The following is a 20192-nucleotide window of genomic DNA, read 5'->3' as shown; positions in this document are numbered from 1 at the left end:
CACTATGAGAAATCCAAAGAACAAAGAAAGTATATTTAAAGCAATAATGGCTGAAAACTTCCCAAACCTGGTAAGAGAAATGACTGTCCACATCCACGAGGTCCAAATGACCCCTAAAAGACAAAACTGTCAACCAAGAATTCTATACCAGGAGAAGTTGTATTTTCAGTAATATTAAGGAGGTATAAATACCTCAAAAAACAAGAGCTTAGGGGTTCATAACCACCAGACCTGCTTTACAGGAAATGCTAAAGGGAGTTCTTTAGTGGAAGTAAGAGGATGCTAATTAACAGATAAAAATATAAAAAGCAATGTAAAACTCCCTGTTAATAGTTATACATAGCCAAAGTTCAACTCTGTAATATGGTAATAATGCTACATAATTCACTTACAACTCTAGTTCAAAGCTTTAAAAAAAATCATAACTACAATAATCTGTTATTAGTTGCACAATATTTTAAAAAAATATGTAAATTGTAGCAACAACCTCAAATGTGAGAGGAAGAAGAATTAAAAGTTTAGAAATTCTACTGAAGTTATCAGTTTAATTAGGGTTTTATAATTAACATATTTCATGCAAGTCTCATGGTAACTACAAAGAAAAAACTTGTAGCACTTACACACACAAAATGACAAAGAAATAAAAGCATACTGATAAAGAAAGACATCAAAATACCAAAAAGTACAGCAGGATAAGAAACAAGGAACAAATAATTTACAAGACAACAAGAAATAAATTAACAAAATGGCAATATTACACCTTATTAATAAATGCTTTAAATTAAAACAGTAAACAGATTAAAGTATCTAATTAAAAGACAAAGAATGACTAAATAAATAAAAAAAACAGACTCAACAGTATATTGTCTATAAGATTTTAACTTTAGCCTTAAAAACACACATAAACTGAGAGTTAAGGGATAGAAAAAGACATTTAAACAAATGGTAACTAAAAAAGCAGGGTTAGCTATACTTATCAGATAAAATAGACCTTAAACTAAAAAATGGTAAAAAGAGAAAAAGGTTATTATATAATGATAAATAGTCAATACATCAAGAACATATAACAATTTTATATATTTATACACTCAATATTGAAGAAGTTAAGTATGTAAAGCAAAAACTAACAGCTAAAAGAGAAACAGTAATACAATAATACCTGGGAACTTTAATGTCCCACTCTCAACAATGGATATATCATCCAGAAAATCAATAAGAAAACAGTAGATTTAAGCAACATTATAGACTAATGGATCTCATAGACATGGGATGTTCTGTAACCTATCTGACAACCACAGAATACACATTTTTGTAAGCACATATAGAACATTTTTAGGGATATACCACATTTTGGGCCCCAAAATGAGTCTTAGGAAATTCAAGTAAATTAAAATCATACATAAAATCATATCTTCTCTGACCACAATGGCATGAAACTAGAAATGAATAACAAGGAAAAGTAGAAAAATCAGAAATATATGGAAATTAAGCAACACTTCTAAACAACAATGGGATCAAAGATACATTAAAGGGGACATAAAAATGCTTCTAGAGACAAACAAAAATGGAAACACAGAATACCAGAACTTATGGGATGAAGCAATGGCAGTTGTAAGAGGGAAGTTTATAGCAATAAACACCTACACTGAGAACCAAGAAAGATCCCAAATAAACAAGCTAACTCCACAACTTAATGAACTAAAAAATAACTGAGCCCAAAGTTACCAGAAGGAAGGAAATAATAAAGATTACAGCAGAATTTAACTACAGAACAGAAAATAACAGAAAAGATTAACTAAACTAACAGTTGGTTCTTTGTAAAGAAACAAAACTGAAAAACCCTTAGCTGTACTAACCAAAGCAAAGAGAAAAAAGAACTCAAATCAACAAAATGATAAGTGAAAAAGGAGACTTTACACCTGATACCACAGAGATACAAAGAAACATAAGCGGCTGCAATTAACAACTATACATACAACTTACCAAGGCTGAATTAGGAAGATTAGAAAATCTGAATAGACAGATTACTGGTAAGGAGAGTGAATCAGTAATGAAAACCTCTTACAAAAGAATAACCCAGGACCAGATGACATCACTGGTGAATTTTACTAGACATTTAAAGAATTACCACCAATCCTTTTCAAATACTTCAAAAAAACTGAAGAGAAGGTAATACTCCCAAATTATTTTAGGAGGCCAGCATTACTCTGATACCAAAGCCACATAAGGACAGTATTAGAAAAGAAAAAAACAACTACTCTTCAGTATCTAATGAATGTAGGTGCAATAATTCTCAACAAAATACTAGCAAACAGAATTCAGCAGCACATTAACAAGTTTATTCACCATGACCAAGTGTGACCTATCCCTGGGATGCAAGGATGTTTTAACACATGCAAATCAATCAATGCAATACATTACATTAATAGGATATATGTAAAAAATCATATGATCATCCCAATAGATGCCAAAAAAAAGTTTTGACAAAATTCAACATCTTATGATAAAAGTACAGTAATACCTTGGTTTGCAAGCATAATTTGTTCCAGAAACAAACTACTCATATTGCAAGACATTGCTTGTTTACCATGTTAAAATATATTAGAAATGTTTGCTCATCTTGTGGAATACTCACAAACCACATTACTTGCAATCCAACATTTTACTGTACTTAAAACTTAAGCATATCTCAACATAACAAAGGCCATATATGACAAGCCCATAGCTACCATCATACTTAATAATATTATTATGTAAAATGTTAGCTTTTTTTTCTAAGATCAGGAATAAGACAAGGGTGCCCACTTTTACCATTCCTGTTCAACATAGTACTTAAAGTACTAGCTAAAGCAATTAGGCAATTAAAAAATAAAATGCATTACAATTGGAAAGGAATTAAAATCATTTCTATTTCCAGAAGATATGATTTTATGTGGAAAAAATCCTAAAGACTCAACCAAAAACTGCTAGAAAAAATTGATGATTTCAGTAATTGATGATTTCAGTAAAGTTGCAGGAGACAAATTTATATACAAATATTAGGAGCATTACTATACAATAAGAACAAAGTTTTTGAAAAGGAAATTGATGAAATTGATATTTACATCATCAAAAACAATTAAATAATTAGGAATTAATTTAACCAGGGAAGTGAACAATCTCTACTCTGAAAATATAAAACACTGATGAAATAAATCAAGAAGGCATAAATAAATGGAAAGGTATCCTGTGTTCACAGTTTGGAAGAATTAATATGGATAAAATGTCCAGACTACCAAAATCCATCTGTAGATTCAATTCAATCTCCATCGAGATTTCTATGGCATTTTTTGTATAAGTAGAAAAAACAGTCCTAAAATTTATATGAAACTACCAAAGAACCTGAATTGCCAAAGTAATTCTGAGAAAGAAGTAAAAATCAGGAGACGTCACACTTTCTGATTTCAAGCTATACTGTAGAACTATAGTAATTAAAATACCATGGTATTGGAACAAAAACTAGACCAATGGGACAATCAAGAGGCCAGAAAACCCAAGCATATATGGTCAACTAATATTTGACAAGGGAGCCAAGAATACTCAACGGAGAAAAAGACAGTATGTCAATAAGTAGTGCTGAGAAAACTGGATATTAACATGTTAAAGAGTAAAGCTTGACCCCTATCTTACACCACTCAGAGAAATTAACTCAAAGTATATCATTAATACATACTTAAATGTAAGAGCTGAAACCATGAAATTCCTAGAAGAAAACAGGAAAAACAATTTTCCTTGACATGAGTCTTGGTAATGATTTTATGGACATTGCGCCTAAAGCACAAGCAACAAAATTTTAAATAAGCAAATGGGAATATATCTAATTAAAAAGTTTCTGCACAGCAAAGGAAACCAGCAAAATGAAAAGGCAGCCTTGCTCAATGAGAGAAAATACTTGCTAGTGACATCAAATTAGGGGTTGATAATCATGCTATAGAAAGAACTCATACAATTCAACATCAAAAAACAAACAAACCAATTAAAAAATGGGCAAATGACCTGATTACACACTTCTCCAAAGAACACATGACGATAGCCAACAGACACATGAAAAGATGCTCAACATTAGTAATCATCAGGGCAATACAAATCAAAACCACAATGAGATATCAACTCACGCCTGTCAGAATGGTTATTATGAAAAAGACAACCAAGCGCAAATGTTGTTGAGGCTGTAGAGAGAAGGGAACCCTCATGCCCTGTTGGTCGGATTATAAAGTAGTGCAGCTACTATGGGAAAACTGAATGGAGATTCCTCAAAAAATTAAAATAGAGCTGTCACAGGACCCAGTGGTTTCACCTCTGGGTAATTATCTGAAGAAAGCAAAAACATTTGAAAAGATATACGCACCCCTATGTTCATTGCAGTATTGTTCACAATTGCCAAATATGGAAGCAACCTATGTGTCCATCAATAGATGAATGGGTAAAGAAGTCGTAGTATATCTATACAATGGAATATTACTTGGCCATAACAAAAAATGAACTCTTGACATGTGCAACAACCTGGATGGACCGACAGAGTATTATGCTAAGTGAAATATGTTGGACAGAGCAAGACAAATACCATAAGATTTCACTTATATGTGGAATGTAAAAACCAAACCAAACACACACACAGAATGAAACAGAAACAAAGTCATAGCTACAAAAAACAAACTAATGTTTGCCAGAGGGGAGGGGATGGAGGGATGGGCAGAAAAGAGAAAGGAGATTAAGAAGTACAAACTTCCAGGTATAAAATAAGTCATGGGGATATAATTTACAGTATAGGGAATATAGTCAATAATATTGCTATAACTACAATGACAGATGGTCACTAGACTTATTGTGGTGACTATTTCATAAAGCATTTTATCAAAATAAAGTTTTGAATCAATATGTTTCAAACTAACCTGAAACTAACGTAATATTGTGTGCCAATTATAACTGAAAGAAAAAAAAATCCTGAAAATATACAAGAAAACTACCAATTAAACTATGGAGAAATAAGATTGCCTAAAGATGTGTTAGACATTTGACAGAAAAGGAAATAAATGTGCTACTAAATAAATGTACCTCCTGTTGAGTTAATCATCATTAATAGTGAGATAAATTCAAATTAAAACCACATTAAGTTTGGTAGACTTACCACAATGGCCCCTCAGTGAATCATTCCTCCAAGTGGTAATGCTTTTGTGAGGTCCCCTCCAGTTTGACTCTGCACTGAAACATATAACTTGCTTTGCCCTTAGAATATCTGAAAATGGGGGCACAGTTGGGCTTACCTCTTGCAATGATGCTGCCACCCGGTGAGAATACACAGTAGGACCTCTTTTAGGATTAAAGACCACACAGAGATGCCACCAGCTTCTGGAGCCCTCTCAGTAGGACCAGCCCAGCAGGTCCCTTCTGCTGCATGCAGCCAAATCAATAAACCCAGGAACCACCAGCAGAAATGACCAGCCAACCCACAGAATGGTGAGAAATAATGTCATGTTTGGTTTTTTGTTTGTTTGTTTTTTTAAGCAGTATGTTTTTTGGGGGGGAGGAGCAAGGGTGTCACATATTAATAGATTAATCGTTACACTGATATGATACCATTTTTACTAATAGAATTGGTAGAAATCCAAGTTGCACAATTCACTTTGATGATAAGCTATGGGGAAAACATACACCATCATGCACAGCTGGTGGGAGCATAAATTGAGACAATCCCCCATAGAACGCAATTCAGTAATATCTACTAACATTTCAAAAGTTCATTCTTTTCTACCCAACAATTACATTTCTAGAGGTGTATTCTACAGATATATTTTCTCAGCCAACCATCTCCACCCTTGCATTTCAGAAAATGTTCATCTCGTTTAATAAAAAATATATATATTCGAGTATCCCCAGTTATCCCCAAATGTCCTTTTACAGGTTGTTTGTTAAAAACTGTATCCAATACAAGCCCACATATTACATCTGGCTTTATGTACCCTAATTCAATGTAGTGAAAAATGATTGTGTTATGTTAAGGCAAAGCTTTCATTTTCCCATCTTTTTAAACCATTGTTAATTTGGTCTTTATTTCTGCACCCGATCTTATATAAGAACTAATCTACAATTTGCTATTTAGAAGTGAGGTGCTGCTACAAGAAAACTTAAAATAAATAGTTTTGGCTTAGTAGGGAGTCAATACTGAGGACAAGACTTGCAGACTGGAAAACTGGAACCTTGTGATTTTAGGACACAGCTTTTGGTGAAATTGTCATCTGTTATATTTTGGAATGCAGACATTCAAGTGAGATGGGTTGAAAATTTTAAAATGTAGGAATAAGTGGTCTAATTCTTGTAGTTTTGTTTTTTAATCAAATTACTACAAGAGACAAGAATTTAACTCATCCTAGTTATAAAAGGTGCCTCCACAGAGGCAATCCAAGTGGTTTGGGAGGGTGTGCCTCTCTACCCATTACCTCCTGGTGAGTTAATCATCAGATTAAGGATTTTGCCTACCCATCCCCAGCAGACCCTGTCAGTACTCTGCCAGTATTTAGTGCAATCCCTTTCCTGTTTTAATGCACACCAGCTCCAGCACTGCTTCCTTTCCCTCTAGACAACACCTGCATCTCCTTTTTGGCAGGCTGCCCTCGCGCTGCTGAGACTGCTTTGCCTCAAACTGTTGGAGCCAGAAGTGCCTGTGAATGTAAATTCCTTCATTTAACCCAGAGCAGCCCCAAAACAATGACCAACGAGTGCAGAAGTATAAATACTCCAGCTGCCTTATTACTTGATTAGAGCAACGGTAAAGTCGTGACTTCCACCATGTTACCACCTCCACAGCTTCCCTGGGCAATTGAGGCGATGTCACCCTCCACTGGCATTCCTTACCATCCTTCACAGTCTGTCCCACTTTCCCACTCCTTTTTTGGTTTTCTTTCATTACACTTGCTAATGATTCATTTTCTCATGAATACTTGTCTCAGGTTCTGCTTCCTGTGCGTCCAATTGAAGATATCGTCCAAGATCATTATTTTAATAGGCTTCCCTTGTTCCTCTAATTAAGGTGAAAAAGATGGAGATGGGCAAATCATTGAGATTAAGAAATAAAGGGACAAAATTTTAAAGCAGGAAAAATAGAGGGTGCCAAAAAAAGGTATACACATTTTAAGAAAGGAAAAAACTACTAAAATTGTAATAATATATACCAATAACAAAAGGTAAATGCAAGTCACTTTTGACTTCTACAACTTCAAGAAGTGCTCAAAGTGGTTATCATCAACATCAAGACACTTCTGATTACAGCGAACTACTGCTTGAGCAACGTTGACAAAAGTGTCCACCTGTATACATTTTTTGGCACCCCCGATGTGTGTGAGTGTGTGTGTATGTGAGTGTGTATTTACATTATATTATTAGCCATGTTTCTGGCACATAGAATTGACTGAAAGCAAATAGACTAGAAATGTATCAGGTTATTGAGGTTATTTTTAATGTTCAAGAAACTACAAGCCCGTGGCTATTTGACACTTAAAGCCACCCCCGGGTTTCATAGTCCTCAAGAAGGGAATTTTCTCCAATGCCCATTTCTGAGGTAGCCACAGAGGATAAAATACAAGGAAAAACCCCCAAAAGGAAAATCCCTGAACCATAGAAGAAAATAGACCCTGAAACAAATTAACAACTAGATGTGCTAAGTGAGAAACTTAATTCATGGGCAGGGCTAACAATGTTCAAAGTCCTTGCCCAGCAAGGTTTAATAACTGTTATGAAGAGCAACTGCTGTGTGTTCCCCATTCCAAGCCTTCTCCAAAGAGGAGTTTTTATTGTAGATATTTTGTGCCCACTCATTCTCCATCATTCTGTATTGGGTAAAGTGGGGATTGAGTTAGAAGTGAAATATTTATATTTTAGTTTTTAGATTGTAAGGCAATAAAGGGACATACTCAGAACTGAGGGAAAGTATCCCCTACAAACTGAAGACCTTGGATCTTGAGCTGAAGGCAATTGCTAGATGGGACTTTTACTGCTTTGGGGAAGAGAAAGTGATTGTATCCCCGAAGAAGCTTCAATAAGTATAAGAAGGGTGGGCTGTGGAAGATAGCTTTCCACACATACCTATTCTTCTTTTGTTCTCCCATTCTTCTATCTTAGTAATGGAACCTCTAAATTTTGATGGGATGTGGATTTAGCATGGCCTCCACGCTGAAGTCATTTCCCCACCTCCTTTGCAGGTAGGTGTGGCCAGGTAAGTTCTGGCCAAAAGTATATGAACAAAAATGAGTTCAACTTTCAGTTGATGCCCTCACGGAAAATTGGTGTGTCTTCTCTTGCCCTTTTCTCTTCTTTCTGTAGCTAGAATGTGCTTGTGATAATGAGATCTGAATGACATGACCATACCAGACCTGGACTACTTATGATTGGGCTATTGAAGAACAGAGAAATGAATGTCTACCATCTTTAAACCCCTTTTATCTGGGCCTTTGCATTGGCTACTGATCTAGTGTTCTAAGAAATAATAAGAATAGATGTGTACATACTCATGAGTTTGAACTTGGGGAAGCACATACATCACTTCATTCATCTTCATGTTTTTAACCAGGTAAAGATTAGTTGTAAATGGACTTCAAGTTTTCTAGGCGTCCCAGACTCAACACTATCAGGCATCTGCATACCTCTAGCCACTTTGATCCCAGGAAGACAAAAATGGCTTGCATCAATTACTTTAGGCTATTGGACAAGGTTACCAAGGATAGACTTCTCACTTACCGTAATAAACTATCCTAATACGTTTCATAATGATGAAATATTTCATTATCATTTGTAAGCTCTTTCTTTACTTTTTTTTTTTAAGCTGAGCCATCCTGCCACCTGTTGGCAGCTCAGTGGCAGCTCAGCTCAGGCTGGACTTGAACCGCTGTTGCTCAGAGCTCAAACCCTTGAGCAAGCTCTTAACCAACTGAGCCACTCGGCTGGCCCTACATTTTTGTCAATCTTTGTATCATTCTATAAGGTTTGTACTATTACTATTCCTATTTTAGAAATGAGAAAACTAAAACAGCGAGGCAAGTAACAGCTGGGATTAGAATCCAAGCAATTGCAACCAATATTCTGGGCTTCTAACCACCACTCCCTCCTCCTTTGCTACATCAGGTATATTCTAAGGATTTGCAGGAGAAACTTTATTTTCAGGAAATAAGAAGACTGGTGTGTCTGGGCTAAACAGCAGATGCTAAAAAGGCTTATTAAGAGACCTCTCAAAACCCACGCTTGGGGCCCAAGGGTATAAATATTTACTTTTGTTTGGAAAACATGTTTGCAGGTGAATTAACAGGGGTAGGTATACAAATACAAAAGATTTTGTTGGTTGAATTTAAAGGTCATTTCACTTGACTTCTGTTCTGAAGAGGTGGTGAACAGAATCAGAGGACCTCGAATAAAAAAAAAAGTGTTAAGTTTGGTTCTACCATTCCTCAGAAAGTAAATTATCCCTATAATATGATTTTCTCTTAAAGTTTAGACCTCTGGCCTCCTGTAGGGAATAATTCCCTCTTCCTGGCATTGCTGACCATTCCCAGTGCAGAATGACAGTTTAACTTCATCAGGGGAAAGTGCAAAGATGTATAAAGTTGAGTGGGCTGATGGGCATGAGAGACCAGTGATGACACAGTTTAGAATCAATGAAAGCATTGGAAAAGGAGACAACCATGCAAGAAGGTAAACAAAGTACGTGGAATTGGATTTAGCCTGAGAGAGGAAAAGAAACATGATTATTATTCCAAAAGTGCTGGCAAGAATAGCTGAAAAAGAATTCCAAGCAAAGCTGAGGATAGGAGTATATGTTAATAGCAAATGTCTTTCAATGCGTAAACTCACTGAAATGTCAAATGTACATTAATTATCTAGGAACCACTCTGATGATGTCCTATTGTTAATTCATTTGTCAGGCAGCAAGAGTTAGCAGCTCCCAGAAGGAAACCATCAAATGTGTGGCAGACAGGGTGAGTTGGCAGGCAGGCAGACAGACTTCGGCCAAGCCAGAACTAAACCACTTAAGGAAATGTAAAACTTAAAACTGTCCTGAGTAAGTCCCAGAACTTGACACCTGGAAGATTTAGGCCCCAAGGACAAAAGTACATATTCACTTACATATGCATGAATATGACTCTTGGAAACTGACCTAACTTAATATAGGTTTATATGCTTGACAATTTCCTCTTCCTCACATACGAGGTCTGGCAACTAAGTTCGCGAACTTGTTGCAATGACATTGCTAACCTTTTTTGATATCAGAGTGGTTATTCATTCTGAACTTGTACCAACTGGACAAACAGTTAACCAAATTGACTATTTGAGAATGCTGAAAAGGCTGCGTGAAAAAATCAGACAACCTGAACTTTTCGCTAACAATTCATGGCTCTTGTATCACGACAACGCACCAGCTCACACGGCACTGTCTGTGAGGGAGTTTTAGCCAGTGAACAAATAACTGTATTGGAACACCCTCCCTACTCACCTGATCTGATCCCCCATTGACTTTTTTCTTTACCCGAAGATAGGGGAAATATTGAAAGGAAGACATTTTGATGAAATGCAGGACACCAAGAGTAATACAACTACAGCTCTGATGGCCATTCCAGAAAGAGAGTTCCAAAAGTGTTCTGAAGGGCGGACTAGGTGCTGGCATCGCTGCATAGCTTCCGAAGGGGAGCACTTTGAAGGTGACCATAGTGATATTCAGTAATGAGGTATGCAGCACTTTTTCTAGGATGAGTTCTCGAATGTAATTGTCTGACCTCATACAACCTTTCATGTAATAATATGAAATGCTTTCTCTGGTTCTACAATGGTTTGCAATATACGTCACAAAGAATTGTGTGTGTGTGTGTGTGTGTGTGTGTGTTCTTACTCAACACATTATTTTAGCTCTAAAAACCACTACCTAAACAAAATGTCCCTGCAAAAAGATGATGTAATTTCCCTAGTTGCTTAGGAAAGTAGATAGGGACTTGCAAATTTCAGGGGATGAGATTTAGACAGTGAAGGATCAGTCTTAGTTATATGACTCCAGGGGGCTAACTCCCTCTTTGCTTGCTCTTAGAGAAGCCCAGATACATCCAAATTTAGCACTTACATGTGAAATGAAAGTTACACAATTGCCTGTTTCACAGTAGGCAGGGAACGTTGAGTTCAGGAAGGCTCTGATTTGCATATGTTTATTTAAGACGATGCTCCAGAAATGATTCTTAGATAGATGTTCTGAATACCTTGTCCAACAGAGAACAGCTGTTGAGATTGGGGCTTTAGGAGATGTGTATCACTCCTACATTGTTTCTGCAGGTAATAGTACTATGTGACCCGGCAAGTGACATACGCTCTCCAGACAATCCTTGTAGCTCAAAAATGAGCAAAAATGACTGGAGAGTCACCAGCGTTACTTAGGAAACTAATACTCCATAAATTCATACCTCAATGTCCTAAAACAAGGAAGACTTTGGAAAAGGGTCTCCTAATCCCCAAAGGAAAACTTAAGCTATTGAAGGTCTCTTAATTGTCACATGCATTCTTCCTCAAAGCATTGTACCTATCCTTCACATAATTCTTCTCTTTCACTGTTTTATTCTTGAGTAAGACACATTTAATGTCCATTTTTCAAAAGATAATTCTTTTTCTTACAGCACATTTCATTTTATCTTTATTCAGTAACCTTCAACAGGAAGTATCTCAGCTGTTTAATGAGTTTTTTGAACAAGTGTTCAAGAAAGTTCTTAGACGAGTGCTGTCCAATAGAATTTTCTGAGATGATGAAAATGTTCTATCTCTCTGTTGTCCATTACAGTACCCACTAGTACCCTGTAGTATTGAGCTCTTGAAGTATGGCTAGTGTGAATCACAAACTGAATTTTAATTAATTTAAATAGCCACATGTGGCAGACTAGTGGCCACTATATTGGATACTGTAGCCTAGAAGGCCATAAATCCTGCCAGTGGAATTCTATTATACAAAATCTGAAGGACAGCTTATCTCACCTTTAAATTGAAAACCTGTCCAAAGTGTTCAAATAGATATTAAGACTGGTGGTGTGTTCAAATTAGAAGAGACTGTGGGGATTAGAAGTCCAGTTTTTTTACCTAGCCAAGTCAGGGTGTTTGGTAGAAACTGAGTCTGCCTGTATTCATCAAAGAGGGGGAATTTATGTGAAAGCTAGAGATGGAACCTTGCCAAATCAAAGGAAAAAGCTGAGTAACCAGGCCTCAGAAAGCACCTAGTGATGGTTCAGGGAAATGGGCAGGAGGAGGAAATGGAGAACCTCTTCTGGAATGATCCACTGGGAGAAGAGCCTTCCAACTACGTTCCTTCCCGGAGCTTTCTTTCCCTAATCCAAGCTTCAGGTTTGAATAGGTGGTCAGATTGGGCTAGTTTGGAGCACATGGTCAGCGAATGTCAGGACTCGATTAAGAGTTCTACTATTGTATTCGCTTCGACAGCACATATACTAAGATTGGAACGATACAGAGAAGATTAGCATGGCTCCTGTGCAAGGATGACACTCATATTCATGAAGCGTTCCATATTAAAAAAAAAAAAGAGTTCTACCATTAATTTTCCTAAAAGAAAAACCCAGCAGCTGCTAACAGAAGTCAGGACAACCAATGATAGATGTCAGTTTTTACAAACTGGCCATTTTCTAGTTATAAATGCAAATGCCATTTTTTAGTTACAAAAACAAATGCCATTTTCTAGTTACAGATTTGCCCCACTACAAAGACATGTCTGTGTTCTTGGCCTTCATACCTAGTATATTATAATTCTAAATACAAAGATATATACATGTATATCTTAGTGTATGTCAAAGCTCCTAATATGATGAAGGCTCAATACACACACACAACACATACACACAATCTCGTTTAAGTCTTACAGAAAATTTTTGAGGGCGGGATTACAGATTTCCATTTTTTTTTCATGTGAAAACTGCATCTCAACATGTTTATGTTTATGTAACATGTTTGATTTTAGAGGAAAGAAGCACCTGGACCATGCTTAAAGTTATTGCATTTAAGGGTATTTTATGCAAAAAGCAACACCACAGAATTAAATTTTCTTAGACATGGGTGAGATGGCCTATTAAACTCCTTTATTTTACAAACAAAGCCCTGAGAGTCTCAAACTGCATTGTCCAGTGGACACGAGCCACAGGTGGCTACTGAGCCCTTGAAATGTGGCTAGTCTGAATGGAAATATGTTGTAAGTATGAAATACATACTGACTTTTGCAGATCTAATGTGAAAAAAAAAGAATGCAAAATAATAATTTTTAAATTGATTACATGTCAACATAAGTAAAACATACGTCTAAAATTAACCATCTATTTCTTTTCATTTTTTAATGTGCCTATTAGAAAAGAAAATCCAAAAAATATGTATGTGGCTTGCATTTGTTGCTTGAATTTTAGCTGATTGGACAGCACTGAACCAGAAGGTTAAAGGACTTGCTCCAGTGCCCACAGCTAGAGAGTAGCAAGGGAGGAATCAAACCTAGTGTCTTGTGATTTTCCCCCACCAATGTTGCAGCTGTGCCTTTGCTGGCCTGATAACTCCTTATTTATTTATTTTCCTGTTGGTACTCTACATAACATCTTTCTGTCCCTTTAAAAAATATTGTACCTCTCAATTATGTAAACTTGATTAGCTATAATTATTATAATTAAGAAAGCACAGTCCAATAAAACAGCACTAGGCAAGGAGAAATTATGTCAGTCCATTCTTTGTTCAAATACAGATTTGCTAAGCATTAAAGGACCTGTGACCCTGAAATATCTATAGACTGGTTTTAAATATCATCCCCCAGGACATTAGGTGTTGCACCATTTCATTCCTTACCTCGAAGACTGCTCAAGTGTAGCTGGGTCACAGCAGCTGTCCAGGGTTACACGTATTAATGTTAATTTAAAAATAAACCCCCTTCCTTTCCTACTCTATTTCTCTGCGTTAGCATTTGGGAATTTTTAAAGGTAATTCCCTCTCGCCGACCCCCACACCTCCCCTCCATTTTTTTTTGTACATGGCAGCAGCTGGATTCCTACTTCAGCTTATGAAGGCCTTTCAGAAAACCGTCAGCAGGTAGATCCATTTAAGAGCTCTCTGTCCAGCTTCAATGAGAAGAAAGAGACAGCACCAGGGAGGTGGTCAGGGATGATTTCATGACTCCTCCAACCTGGGAACTGAGGAACACTCCATGTGGACTGATAACAAAACAGAGTACTAGAGCTATCCGGTGTTTAAACCCACTAACAAACCTAGGGAGATGGTGAGAAATGTGGGGCCTGTCTTTTCAAACGTTTTCCTTGGCATGCCTCAATCCAGTTCCACTTTTAAAAGTGAGGGAATGAATTTACACATTTTCAGTTATTTAGACAGGTATCTCACAGAGAATAATTTTTAAAATGTGACAAACATCTTTTGGTATTTAACTTCATATGCTTAATTTGTGAAAAAGATATGAAAACCTTCTGAAACATATTGCTGCAAAAACAAAATCTCAGACATGAATGTCTTACTTACCTTCCTGTATGAGTACTTGCCCAAAATCATCACAATGAGTCAATTAGATCCTCAGGCTACAGCAAAAATTGGTTCAGTTTTGGAGGGCAGTTATCAACAGTGTCAGTTTCAACCTGAATCCAGTCATCCAGGTTTTGCTGATCTTTAGGTGATCGCTCTCTATATTTTTAAAATGAACCCTACGAGGAAAAAAAAAATCCCATTCAGTTCTATTATTCTCATTATAATAAATATTTAAATAAATAAGAAAGGAGAGAGAGGAGAGAGGGAGGGAGGCAGGGAAGAAAGAAAAAGAGAAAGAAAGAAAGGGAGGGAGAGGAGAGAGAAAGAAAAGAGGACAGAAGGAAGGGAGGGAGGGAGAAAAGGAGGGTGGTAGGAAGCGGGGGAAGGAAGGGAAGAAACCAGATATTGAAGGGAAACAAAGCATTTCTTAAAATTGAGTTGTCTTAAATCTTCTGTTTTTTCATTTATAAAGGAATAATCACACACTCTTAGAATTGGTATAAGAAGTAAAATAATACATGGTTTTTTTTAACCTATTACTTGAAATAATGACACAGTAGCACTAGATAAATGTGTTTTTTTTTAAGTGTATCTATCACCTCATCCAAACTATCTCTTTTTAAATTCCTCTCACCTGTCCATTATTGGTGCCAAGAACTGGAGGTCCCAGGAAAAGCAGACTAGTTAATAAAAATGTATCATAGAAAATGTATCATAGAAATTAGAAGTTTACTATACATTTCATCATTTGAAGGCGTTTTTCAGAATATCTTTTGGCAATATATTCCTGAACTTTTAATTGAGTAACTTCACTGAGAATTTATTACATGCCAGACACTCTTCACATTACTCTCACATAATGTTTCCAGTAACTCTTGGAACAGGTAATTTGTATCTCTTTTTTGGATAGGAAGACCCATAAGCTCAGAGGAACAAAGTGTCTTCCAAGGATGTGAAGCTCCTTTCTTTACACTAGAAATGAGATTTTAACATTTGTTTTCTGACTCAAAGGTCTATCCAATTTCTTTCTACTTATCCTAAAAAATGTTTCTCAAACTCCTTGTACACATAGTTGTATATTATATATACAATATAGCAATGCATTTAACACCTCAAGCATGAGTCATTTGTTATCCTCACTTTTTAATCTCTAGTAAACATGAAGTAAATAATGTTATTCATGCTGCCTGCTTGCTTCCAATGTCTTTCTTGTTTTGAATTCATTATTTCTAACGTCAATAGAAGTTGAAAGGGGAAAAAGAGAGAATGAATATTTCTCAGCATGTTTATTCCATTTGGCTCTCACTTCCTCAAACCTCTGCTCATAGTGTGCAATACTGTGAATACAAAGGAATGTGTCTTATAGTTAACTTGACTCTTGGACTCAGAGAAAGTCACCAGGAAGCACTGAGACACATCTGGAACAGATAATGCAATCATCGACTTCGACTTTAAAAGGTAGAATAACCTCAAAGGTAAGGTTGTCTCAGGATGTATTTAAACAGGGGACATACAAGCTAAGTGACCTGGCCTAAGACAATACTCTGATCAAGAAAATGTGCAAGAGTCAGTTATGTTTCTTTGAGCAATTCACCAGCAAAAACATGTATTAATATGGCCATTAAAGCTGAGATTGACAATTTAAAACCTGAGAATAAACTGAGAAATGGGACCAGAGCTTTGAAAAAGGAAGAACTTACTTGTCACCAGAATAGGATTTACTGAAATAATGGATCGAAATTTCACTTTATTATTAGTTATATTTGGAATTTTAAAAACTTTTGTTGCTCTTTTTGTACAAGTTTGGATTTTGCAAAACGGATCTTTGTAAGTTAAATTTTGCAAATTCTTTTCATCATTTGAAATATGAATATTTATGTTTAAAAGACTGATGAGTAATTTCAAAATGTATGTATTTGTTTTCCTTAATTTGCTTTCTTTAAAGTGTCAATGCATAAACTCCTCCATGTCATATCAAATAGTGGTATCATCTAGTTAATGCCGATAATAAATAATAAAAAGATTAAAAAGAGCTTCATGGTTTGCTTAAAACATCAATGATAGAACTATATAAAAACTCTTACAGTTGAGGAAGAGGAAGAGAGAGAGAGTGAAAAAGAAATTAAGCCCAATTATAACCAGTCAAAAACATACACCTCCCACCCCAAATGCTGTACTCCCTTCCTTCCAGGGTACATGCCAATCAAGGCATGAGTAAGTCAGAAGGAGAGATGCATGCATGTCATTTTATCACTACAGGACATTTTGAGGCTCCAATTGCTGTATTAGGAGATGCACAAGCATTATTATATGAGTAATTTAAAAGGTTCCTGACAGGAAAGCTCAGGGTAGAGTTCTATGGGGATCCATTCTTCTCTGACAAAGGGCAGCTGAAGGGGAGGCATGATAATTTCTATAAATAATTTACATTAACTCATGAGCATTACTCATTCGGCACAATCAAATTTAAGTCAGTTGGGGGATATCAACGTTCACTGCCACAATTGCATCTTCGCTGCAGTTCCGTTATTTAAAGCCTTTCTCTTACTCTGATTCTAAATAATATTTTGAAAGTTCTTTTCAGAGAACAGGCACTTCAATCATCTAAGCCACTTTCAACAGTAAAGTTTTGCCTTCCTATGCATTGCTCTTCCTCAAAACCCATTAGTAAAATCCAGCCGGTCAAAACTCACAATTCTTGATACATTATTGCTTTGCTTCCTTGTTTCGCTGCCATTTTAGTAGCAATTGAATCACACAGGTTTTAAGTTGGGGTTTTAACTGAATCATCTCCATCCGCAAAGCAAGGCCACTTACCTGTTCATTGATGTGCGTAAAAGGCCTTGCTCAGCTCTGTCCCTTTTATCTCAATAACATAGCCAATTCTAATCAATTAACACGATAAGAAATGAAATCCAAACATCAGCTTGGCACTCAGCATAATGGACCATTTTCAATTCTACCTTTGCCAGACTTTGTTCTAGGTCTGATGCCATGCAACCCAAAGAGAGTTCCTTTCACCTTCCTTTGCATTTCTTACAACTGAGCAAACAGTTTGAGATCAAGGCAGAAAGGAGGAAGGGCTTGAGTAAACCTAGGGAAGCCCAAAACAAGAGTTGCTTTTAAAAATCTGAAATTGCCAAAGAGAGAAAACCATTAGCCTTGGCACACATCCACAGACCCCCTCAGGGTTTGAAGCATCATAGGTAAAGTAGGAATTGAATGTAGTAGGAAGGCGTAGTTTGGGGACCATCTGAGCCTACTGCAAGCTTTAAAATATGCTGTTTCTAAAAGATAGAAATAATTGCAATAGGTTTGATTAATTAATCAATTAACTGATTGATTCATTAGTCTAAAAGAGCAGGAATGTTATCCCATACCGATTTCACAAATCTTCGCTCAGCAGCCTCAACAACTCTTCCAAACCATCAAATTCGTTCTAAGCAGACACAACAGCAGATACATCTGACTTGCTGGATTAAGAAATTTGCAGAATGTTTACCTTTGTGTGAAATTTCCAGTTTTAAGAAAGTTTTAAGAATTTCTAAGACAAAAGCTCTGTATTGGCTGAAAACTACAAGTCCATCATTTTTGCTCCATCAAACACCTTGAGCAGGTTGCAGTTTAATTCTTAACACTGCTTGCCTGTTATGTTTTTGAGGTCATGTCATAATTATGAAATAATGAATTTCCTAGTTCCCTGGTCGATGACCTTACGATCAGACAATTCAAACCCTAGTGAATCTCGGCTCCAAGCTTCAGTCAGGTAGAGAGATTTGGGAAATTCCAAGCTGCAGTTTCAATCCTTCATATCGCTTCACCAAAAGAAAACATTTGCACTTCTCCCAGGCCACCTATCTGATTAAATCGTAGGAATTTCCACCCTGGATACCTTGACTTTTCTATATTCCCCGCTAGGCTCCTTTCCAACAGGGAGGGGAAAGACATTTCAGTGGTCTAGTAAGATTCAGAGACTACATTGTTTAGTTCTGAGGTTATACTTGACTGGCCTGTGATGATATATGCTATCTGGTCTCTATTGTATTCATTCTGAATATATCATTGTGTCTAATCAGAGCCCAGGTGAATGCTGAACAATTCGGCTCTCTCTGTTTGCTGGGCACAATGTATAGAGTGGTCCACTTTGAGATTCAGAGGGAGACTGTTGTCTGTGCACGAATGAGGAGTAGCCAGGGCTGACACTCCACGCACAAGGCATTCTTATCGATCTATCTCAGAAAAACAAAGCTTGTATTCTTGGATGTCAGGAGGAAGGCTCGTTCCATTTAATTATGGAGAGAAATGTGCTTATACACCTGCCCTAAAAACAAATCCACTGCCTTGGAAAAATCTAAACATACCAAACTGATCCCGATGACTGCAAAGTTAATGGCGGGATTAGGGGAAGGGAGGGAGGGAGGGAGGGAGGGAAGAAGAGAAGAACCAACAACAACTTTTTAAAAGACATTTAACTTTAATACACTGAGTTCCAGAATTCATGTGTGGAGACAGAGCTTTTTACATTTAGGATAAATGATTTTTTTTTTCTTCCCCAGCTTTGTCACTGATCCTCAGACCCAAGGTAAGCTAGTTGAAAAGAAGCAGAGGTATTTTTTTTTTTTCCCTCTCTCATGGAGGTAGCTTAGAAAGGTCAAATTGCATCAGGGCCTCAATTCAACCACACCCCATGGAAAATGTGATCTCTTCCTCCTTTTCTCTAACTTTCCAAATCCCTGCAGCCTGGTAACATAGCAAGAGATGCTCAGATACAGAAACTGAGGCAAGTTCTGATAATACTGAAATCCGTAACAGTTCTTGTCCAGGTTGCTCATCTGGCAATTGGCTATGTACCGTCACACATTCTTATGGTGATTTCTAAACTTTTAAAGTTAGTTCAGTATTTATTGCTTTTAACATGTCTTTCTGCATTATGCATACATGTAATTATGTATTGCATATTCAGTGTTCTTTTATTGTGTTTTCCCTCTGATCCTACCAAAAACAAACAAAAAAATACACATTTTCTTTCCACATTGACTCTTATTTATCTCCCTTTACTCTGCAGACTTTTCAAAATAATGACAAGAAGTATTTGATGCAGCTTTCTAATCTTCAATTTTCATCTCTCCTCAGCATTCATCTGAAATTCTATCTTCGCCACACTGTTCAAACTGCTCTTACAAAGGTAATCACTAACCTCCTAACTCCTTGGCCATCACACTTACTTTCAGAAGGGTGGATATTATTTTTAATGTTTACACCTTCTAGAATGTTCGTTCTCCTTTCTAAATCTATGCTATTACTTCCATCTGGCTTTTCTCTGGAATTTTTATTCAAATTTTGTATATTTTCTTCTCTGCTGATTTCTGTTTCTCATCTAGAGGCCTCTCTTCGCATTCAGATGTCCTCATATTTTTACTGTTAGCAATTCCATGTATGTCGTTGGCCCCTCTCTTGAGTTATAGACATCGACTAACAATTGCTTGGATATTTCACACTTAACTTCACACTTAAGATTTCCAAATTCTCTCTAAATCTGCCACTCCTCCCACAGTTAATGGCAAAGCTCTTCATCCAGTTGTCTCAGATACAATTCTCGGAGTCATATGTAATCCTCTTCTTTC

At 36.6% G+C, this 20192-nt stretch overlaps 1 long non-coding RNA gene across 2 annotated transcripts in view; it reads right to left on the bottom strand.

Moving 5' to 3' along the window:
• LOC109393980 (uncharacterized) overlaps nucleotides 1-20192 on the bottom strand; it is a 112147-nt gene that overhangs the window by 75469 nt on the left and 16486 nt on the right. For both annotated transcript variants that reach the window (XR_002126363.1, XR_002126364.1), the window contains exon 2: nucleotides 14566-14744. This is a non-coding gene — a long non-coding RNA (uncharacterized LOC109393980). The remainder of the gene's footprint in view (nucleotides 1-14565; nucleotides 14745-20192) is intronic.

This window comes from Hipposideros armiger, unplaced genomic scaffold (genome assembly GCF_001890085.2).
Source record: "Hipposideros armiger isolate ML-2016 unplaced genomic scaffold, ASM189008v1 scaffold_403, whole genome shotgun sequence".
In the NCBI taxonomy this organism is placed as follows: domain Eukaryota; kingdom Metazoa; phylum Chordata; class Mammalia; order Chiroptera; family Hipposideridae; genus Hipposideros; species Hipposideros armiger.
Note: the sequence above shows the minus strand (reverse complement) of the source record. Positions and strands in the feature narration are given on the sequence as shown.